The following is an 8434-nucleotide window of genomic DNA, read 5'->3' on the forward strand; positions in this document are numbered from 1 at the left end:
TGCACCAACAAGCAACAAGTGGGCGAATGTAACAAAGAAGTTATTCCTACTCTACAGTGGACCCTACGAGATTCTCCAGGTACATCGGGAGAACTGTTACACCTTAAAGGAAGTGTCAACAGGTATCAATGTGGGAAACTACAACATTAATCATTTAAGGGCCTACCACGCACCAGCTGTGCAAGATATGTAAGATCAGAGTATAAGGTAAGATGCCCATATATCGTCCCCCATTTGTTTTTTTGTTATAAAATCCAAAAAATTGGCTGTAAAATTGTAGAAAAATTATGACCTGGTAGCTTGGTTACCTATTACATATGTAAGCAAAAAGCATTTTAAGTGAAAGTGTAATAAAAAATAAACAAAAATAGAAAAAAATATAAATTTTCATTTTAGAAAATGGGGTCCTAATTTCGTCCCCCTATTTTTAAATAGTAAAAACCTAAAATACATTTGGAAGTCATCATCAAAACACTTATGAATGTTTTTTTTACACATAAATGATATAATGCATGCATTTATAAATTTTGTGCCATCAATATAACTTGCAAACCAAACATTGGAATTGAAATACAAACGATATATTTTACAATAATTTGCAAAATGTCGTAGCTTAACATTTAAAAAAGGAAGGAAAGTGGAAAACATTGTTAAGAAATGTATTAAAACAACACACGTTATTGTATATTTGTGTAAAATAGAAAAGTAATATTTTAATTCAATATTCAAAATATTAAAATCTGTAAAAATAGAACTAAATCCATGAAAATTCGGGACAAGTGGTAAAAATGAATAAAAATTTGCAAGTTTTAACTTACTTCAAGAAATAATTAAAGAATTTCATTTAACTGTCCAGGCAAAGATACAAATGAATTTTGCCTATTCAGAATGGAATGAACAAAGTTCATGGCACCACTGAAAACATTTTGTACATTTTACCCACTTCTCTCCACGATGGTCAGCAGAAAAAGGTTTGCAACAAAAAAGACAATTAACATCGTTCTCACTGTCTTCGTCATAAGTTGAAACAAGTGAAACACAATCACTATCACAACTAGAAGAGTCAGAGACAACTTGTTTCTTCTTTGATCGTTTAGCTGCTTTCGCTGTTTTCTTAGTCTTCTCTTTGAGAGTGGATGTAGATGCCTGTACTACTTCAACTGAAGATTTTGATGTAAGCTTACCCTGTTGAGATGAGGGATCACATGAAGAAAGATCCAAAGCAAGTCTCTTTCGCAATTTGTTTGGTTCCTTGTGTTGAGATGTCTTTCTTGCATTTCGTTTCTTTTACTGAGCTTCTTGTACGTTACCCTTATGTGGAGTTCCTGTCACCAGAATTGCTGTCCCACGTCGGATGGATGTAGATAGCTGGATTATTGGCACATCTCGCAAGTCTTTTGGACTGGCTAATTGTTGTACTGGAGATTCTTCTGCTCTCCTATTTTCAGTTACGACTTCTGGGTTTAGGGTTGGGAACTGGTCCTTGGTAAATATTTCTGGATTGAACGGAAAGATTCCTGTTTTCTTGAATCAATTTACTGCGGTTTGCAAGGTTGCAGCACGTTGGTAACCCTCTGCAAACAGGTTCGCGACCTGCAGCTTTCGCACAACCCTGTTTGAGTTGTTGGCTAACCAATATTCAATGGCTTTGGCGTAGTACGACTTTAAGGGAAACATGAATGCAACATCGAGTGGCTGCAACTTATCTGTCGAGTGAGGAGGGAGACACATGATTGAGACCTAATTTTCACGAGCTTCATCATTGACGTCTTTGTTCCGTGTGTGGGTAAAATGCCCGTCGAGAACAAGTACCACTGGTTTCTCCTTCGATGGCCTAACAATTGAAATGAAATGTTCAAACCATTTTGAAAATAGGGCTGCAGTGATCCAGCCCGACTCACTACACCCACCAATCGTCCCTGCAGGAGCTCCATCAAGTAGTTCAATTTGCCAGTTATTTGGGGGAATATAAGCAGTGGTAGAACATACTGCTCTGCAGCAGACATACATGTCACAGCCGTTATTGTCGCTTCTCGTTCGGCTGAAGAAAGCTTATGCACTTGCTTCTTTCCTTTTGCTGTTACAATTCTACTTGCATTGTGCTGGACGATGGAAATACCTGTCTCGTCTACATTAAAAATTCTTGTTCCATCAAAATATATTTTTTCCAGCTCTTTTTTCAAATGCAGAAGAAAGTGTATACGTTTTCTTTTTTGAAACCTTGGATTCTTGCGATTGATAAATTCTGAGGTTACCTTATTGTATGGCATGGGCTCCTTTTAAAGAAAAGTCTCTTCCATTTCAACCCTGCGCTCTTTGTCTCATTTGAAAAGGGATGTGGTAGATTATTCTTTAGTGCTAACTGATAAGCCTTTCTCCTTAGATCACTGACCGTCAATCCATAGTAGTTGTTTTCAATCTCCAAGCAGTATTGGACTAACAATTTTTCTATTGCCTCTGGTAGCACCGGGTTTCTTCCAACTTTCTTTTGTACACATTCCTCATATCAGCAGACAGCTCTGATTTGACATAATCTTTCAGCGTCGCTCTTGGAACATTAAAAAATTTAGATGCTGTTTTATAGCCCATAGTCTTCTCTTTTACAGCTTTCACTGCAGCGATCATAGAGTCTTTGTTCCATGTTTTCCGTTTCCCCATATGAAATTTATGAAATAGGCCACAAATCGCAATTCAAGCTGTGTAAGGACATATAGTGAAGAGCAAATAAACAACCGTTAATATAAGAGATAATTTCCCCTTAATAATACAATGCTGCTGTCATTACAGAAGACAAAATTATAATTATGTAAGGTACCTGTACCCTATATGGCCTAGTTAAGCTTCAGATATTGTTTTTAATTGATTAATGACATAGAATTGCATAATGACACCTGGAAAGAAAAGAAGGAATACCATTTACACATACCAGAGAGATGGCGAGAACATCAAGATGAAGGGAATTACATAACAATGTATTTAAAAAAAAGTGCACATCGGCCATATTGGGTACACAGTGTACTCAATACGGCCTACACATAAGTGGCATCAAAAAAATCACATTCACATAGAAACAAATTACTTCTAGTCTGAATTTTCACAGTATGGACAACAGAAATAGTCTTTGTCATCTTTTGTCAGTCCGACACATTCTTCATGAAGATATTGACCACAACTAATGCACAAACGCATGTTCTTCACCGAAGTTACGTTGCATACCCTACAATACCAAGAATCTTGAGTTTTACCTGAAGTCAACTTGGCCTTCTTCATTGTATGTTTGCTTGGAAGGGCTTCTGATTGTGATGATGGCTTAGAAATGGTGGGCACATTTTTTGAAAACAATGATTTCTTCAGGAGAACACTTTTTCTGTTTATAACAGGTTTTCTCTTCTTAAATGTTTGAGTTTTTTTTTTCTTCGGGGTTGGCAGTAAATCAGAAAATGAACTGTTATGAGCATTGTTTTTCCCAATATCGGGATCCAAAAAGGCTTTGCAAAGTTGCTCCACAGATGGTTCAGGTTGCAGTTGCAACCACGATGGTCCAGGCTGTGGTTGCTGCAGTTGTGATGATTCGGGCTGTAGTTGCTGCAGTTGTGATGGTACAGTCTGAGGTTGCTGCAGTTGAGATTGTCCGGGCTGTGGTTGCTGTAGTTGTGATGGTTCGGGCTGTAGTTGCTGCAGTTGTGAAGTTACAGTCTGAGGTTGCTGCATTTGATATGATCCAGTCTGTGGTTGATGCATTTGATATGATCCAGTCTGTGGTTGATGCATTTGATATGATCCAGTCTGTGGTTGATGCAGTTGAGATTGTCCGGGCTGTGGTTGCTGTAGTTGTGATGGTTCGGGCTGTAGTTGCTGCATTTGTGATGGTACAGTCTGAGGTTGCTGCACTTGAGATTGTCCAGGCTGTGGTTGCTGTAGTTGTGATGGTTCGGGCTGTAGTTGTTGCAGTTGTGATCGTTTAGTCTGAGGTTGCTGCAGTTGAGATTGTTCGGGCTGTGGTTGCTGTAGTTGTGATGGTTCGGACTGTAGTTTCTGCAGTTGATATGATCCAGTCTGTGGTTGCTGCGGTTGTGATTGTCCAGGCTGTGGTTGCTGCAGTTGTGATGGTCCTAAGTTTGGTGGTCCAGGATGTGGTAATTCAGATGCTGTGCTTGGTGCAAATGCAATCATAGAAATCGCATTAGGATCATATGGGTACATACTTGTTGCTTTAAACCCAGACTTTATGTTTGACATTGTGAGTGATTTGTCCCATACTTTTGTGAAGATTCTTCCAAAACATTGTTTTGATAGGGTTCTTTCACCATGGTGACGCCAGTACAACATTACCTCTTCATCCCAGTGGTATTCGAAGGAACGGAAAACTGCCTTATCAAGAGGTTGCAGTTCATGTGTTGTATTAGAAGGAAGGCAGTATAATACGATATCATACCGCTCTGCAGTGCCCACTATTTTGTGGTCCATGTGGCTCTTGGCACCATCGAAAATAAGGACACAACGACCTGCTGGTTTATGATGTCCAAAATGGTGCAGCCATTCAATGAAGGTGCTTGTTGTCATGGAACCCTTCGGAGACATGCTGCAAACTGATCCTACTGGAAAATCATCAACGAATTCTGGCCTCATTCATTTTCCTTGAATAATATCATTGGGGGAATGGCTACACCCGTTGCACTCACACAAGTGACAATCGTCACATTTCCCCCGTGCTCATTGCCAATGATGTGGACTCTACGTGAACCTTTTTCTGCTAGCACTTTTGGTTCTCTGTGTAAATTCAGTCTGCATCCTTTTTCGTCCATGTTGAACAATCTTTGTGGTCTTCCAAAAATATTGTTATCCTCGCAAATCGCTTTGATTTTACTGAAATGGTCTTCAACTACATATTTGTTAAATTTTGCGCTCTAGCAGGATTGAGGTTTTGCCCTTTTCTGATCGAAAGTCTAGGGTTATGTATCAGAAATTGTCTTGCCCATTTACAACTCGCGATTTGCGTAATGTCAGAAAACTGATGTTTGATGTTGTTTTTCTCACAGTACTTGTGCACACATAACCTTAAAACTTTCGGTGTAACAGTATAACCAACTTCGGCAAGACGCTTGATTCGAGAACAGAGTTCTGCAGTTTGTTCTTCAGACAAAGTGAACTTACATCCTAACTTTGATTTGGTAACTCTGCCAGATTTTACATATCTCCGCAAGGTCCTGCGTGGAATACCAAAACATTCAGCTGCCTTGTAATCTGACATTTCTTTCTTCTTAATTGCTTATAAGGCTTTTTCTAGATCCTCCTATCTCCACCTGCCTCTTTTCTTTGATGGCGACTTCATTTATGAAAATAAGAAACCATTTATTGTAGACAACAAAGCAATGATAAGTTATTTATAAATTTCCAGATTTTAACATAACATATCTTGAATTCTGTACACTGTATCGAAAATCTGATGAAATTTTAGAAAGTTTCAACAAAGATATACAATAAACCAAAGTATTAACTTCCGTTATAAAAAATATCAAATTTGAAATAAATAATGTTATATAGGGAGGGAGAGGAAATGCAAATCGAAAATAAACTCAATATGGCCTACTAGGCCATATTGGTACCTATTGCTTCATAAAGATTTTTAGGTTAGAAAACATTGTTATTAATTTTCTTGCGAACTGCTATGACACTACTTTAATCTAGACACTATTTACTGTCAAAGAACACATAAACAATTTTCATACAATTTATTATATAATTATTATAAACAAAAGTTACCAACATTAAATTTATAATCCACAAATGCCTTGTAACAAATAAACACACTTACTCGTTGCACCAACAGCTCATGGATACTATGCACCTGGTAAACGAAACACACTCTTCTTGTTACTTTTAGAAAAGGGTGCTGGCACCATATTTAGTATAGATGGTGACATTACGAAGAACTAGTCAATAGGCCATATTGAGTACTAGGCCATATAGGGTACAGGTACCTTATGTAAAAACCTTATAGCTTGTAGAGAAATTCATATTGTTATATATAACAAAGGCATCTCTGTGCTGTTAAATAACATTTAAAAAAAGGTTGGAAATTAATATTTCTTCAAAAGCGCATTAAATAATGTGTAATTCATAATTATTTATCAAACTTATTCTGGAACATAGGTCTGTGTGATATATGGCACTGGATTTATTAACAGCCTTTGAAACACTGGTCTAAATTTCGTCCCCAGGACGAAATTAGGCACTGTACATGGGGACGGAATTTGGACAGGTCGAGTCTTTCAAAATGGCTGTCTGTCTCTCCCAACACAAACACGAACAGAACGAAATGGCACATGAATATGAAAATAGAGGTTATAAGTAATACATTGCTATGTTGAAGCGAAAAAATAACTTACCTTTCAATAGAAAATGTCCTTGAACAAAGTACAAATAACAGGTTTTTCTCTTTGCTATAAAATACAAACTTAAATTACTACACAGCGCAGAAAGCGACCCACTTGCGCGCCTTACTAGATGTCTACTGCGATGTTCTCTCCGAGTTCCATCGACTGCCGCTAAAATGCGGCTCTTACTAGTCCGGAAACCATGGGGGACGATATTAGGTCAGGGGACGAACTTCGGGCATCTTACCTTACAAAATAGTTAGCTATATGTATACTGTACTGTTATTGTGCCTAGAATTATTAATAAGATTTATGTGTAACTGTTAATTTATACCGGAAGGTTATGGTGTTAGTCAGCTGAGTTATTTTTTTTTTAATTTTGTGAACTCAGTTGATTTCGGCTAGGTGAAGCGTAGTCTTCCTAGCATTTATGTGGTTCAGTACGAGAGTAAATGCTCTTGTCCTTAGGCAGAGACCTAGAGGATGTACTGTGAACCTGGTGTACTGTATGTACATGTTTATTGGCAGCACCTAATAGTTCGGTTCACACACACGAATTAAGTAATTTTAATGTACACTGTCAGTACAGGCTGTATATTGGTGCTAATGTATACCTAGGCAATGTTCTGTTGTAAACACAGACACCCTGACACACTGTGTGTAAACAAACAAGAAAGCACTGTAGAAATAGAAAATAATGGCTTACCTTGTTATGATCCATGCTACAGTTTTTTTTACCTACTTATTTCCTAGGCATTCCTCATTTCTAACACTTTTCAATCAGTAGTAAATAATGCTGACTAGGATTGTAATCCCACAGGATTACCCTATCTAAGTGGATATTTACTTCATCCACAAATTCCTAGATATCACACATGAAGAAAGAATTAGCAATATAGCTGTCTAGAGAGACCACCTTCAATTCTCTTTAGATTAATTTTGAAAAGAAAGAAAATATAGCTGACAAGAAAGAAAAATGCACATTAATCATTGAATTTCACTTGTTTATATCATACAGATAGCACTCAGGTTGAAATCACTGTAATTCACTGTCTATTTCTTGATGTGAAAAGATTCTTCAGTGATGAGTGTAGAATGTTATTATTTGTTAATTGACAAAATATTATTAAATATCTGTGAGGTAATTAATAACAATGCTAAAAAGCTAGTGATGTGAAAATGTGATTTAATGTTGTTTTATGGGAGACCAAATGAAACAATTATGATTACTAAATATAATCAGAAATAACTGTAAAATATTAGAATATGTGCATATCAATGTTAATGGCCAGGAATGTGCTATTCCTATATACCAGCAAGTCATTTATGAAGTTCTAGTAATCACTGTAAATATTTATTTAATATGTGCATATCAATGTTATTGTGTTTGAAGTTTTATTATGTGTTCCTGCACTGAAGTTTAGTTAATGTTTCTAAGAACAAGTTGATTATAAATATAATATATATATCATAATGAAACAAATGTTTATTGTTATAGGCAGAATTCCAGGAAATGTTATTATTTCTGCCATAAAATTAATGTACTAACATAATAATGTTTATAATGAAGTTTAACAAACAGCTATTTCAATTGATGGTATGATACCAATTGTAATAAAACAAAGTTTTTCTTTGGCTAGGTTAAAAATAATTCTTTTCAGCCAAAATAACTAAATGGCCTTTGTGTAAATAGTTATCTATTGTTGTAGACAAGTAAAAGTTATCACATTTATGTATCATGAACATGGGAAAAAATACCCAGTCTCAACAATAGTCCACATCTGATTTCCACTATATTATGTAGTTGTGTTATTATGTTAATGAATTATGCTTATTTTATTTAATATTTTTGGTTAATATGAGTTGTGTCAAATTATGTGTGTTTAATTTAAGATTTTAAATTTTTATTAAGTAGGCCTATTTTAAACCAAGGTTGCTTACCCATTATTTAAGGTTAGTTAGGGTAGCAAGTAAAGAAGAATTTTTACGTTCCGGTGTCTGCAGCGAATAGAGAATAAACTGTACGAGGTAGTTCACTTGGACGCTTAAAGTTAAAA

This window comes from Bacillus rossius, chromosome 6 (assembly GCF_032445375.1).
Source record: "Bacillus rossius redtenbacheri isolate Brsri chromosome 6, Brsri_v3, whole genome shotgun sequence".
NCBI lineage: Eukaryota > Metazoa > Arthropoda > Insecta > Phasmatodea > Bacillidae > Bacillus > Bacillus rossius.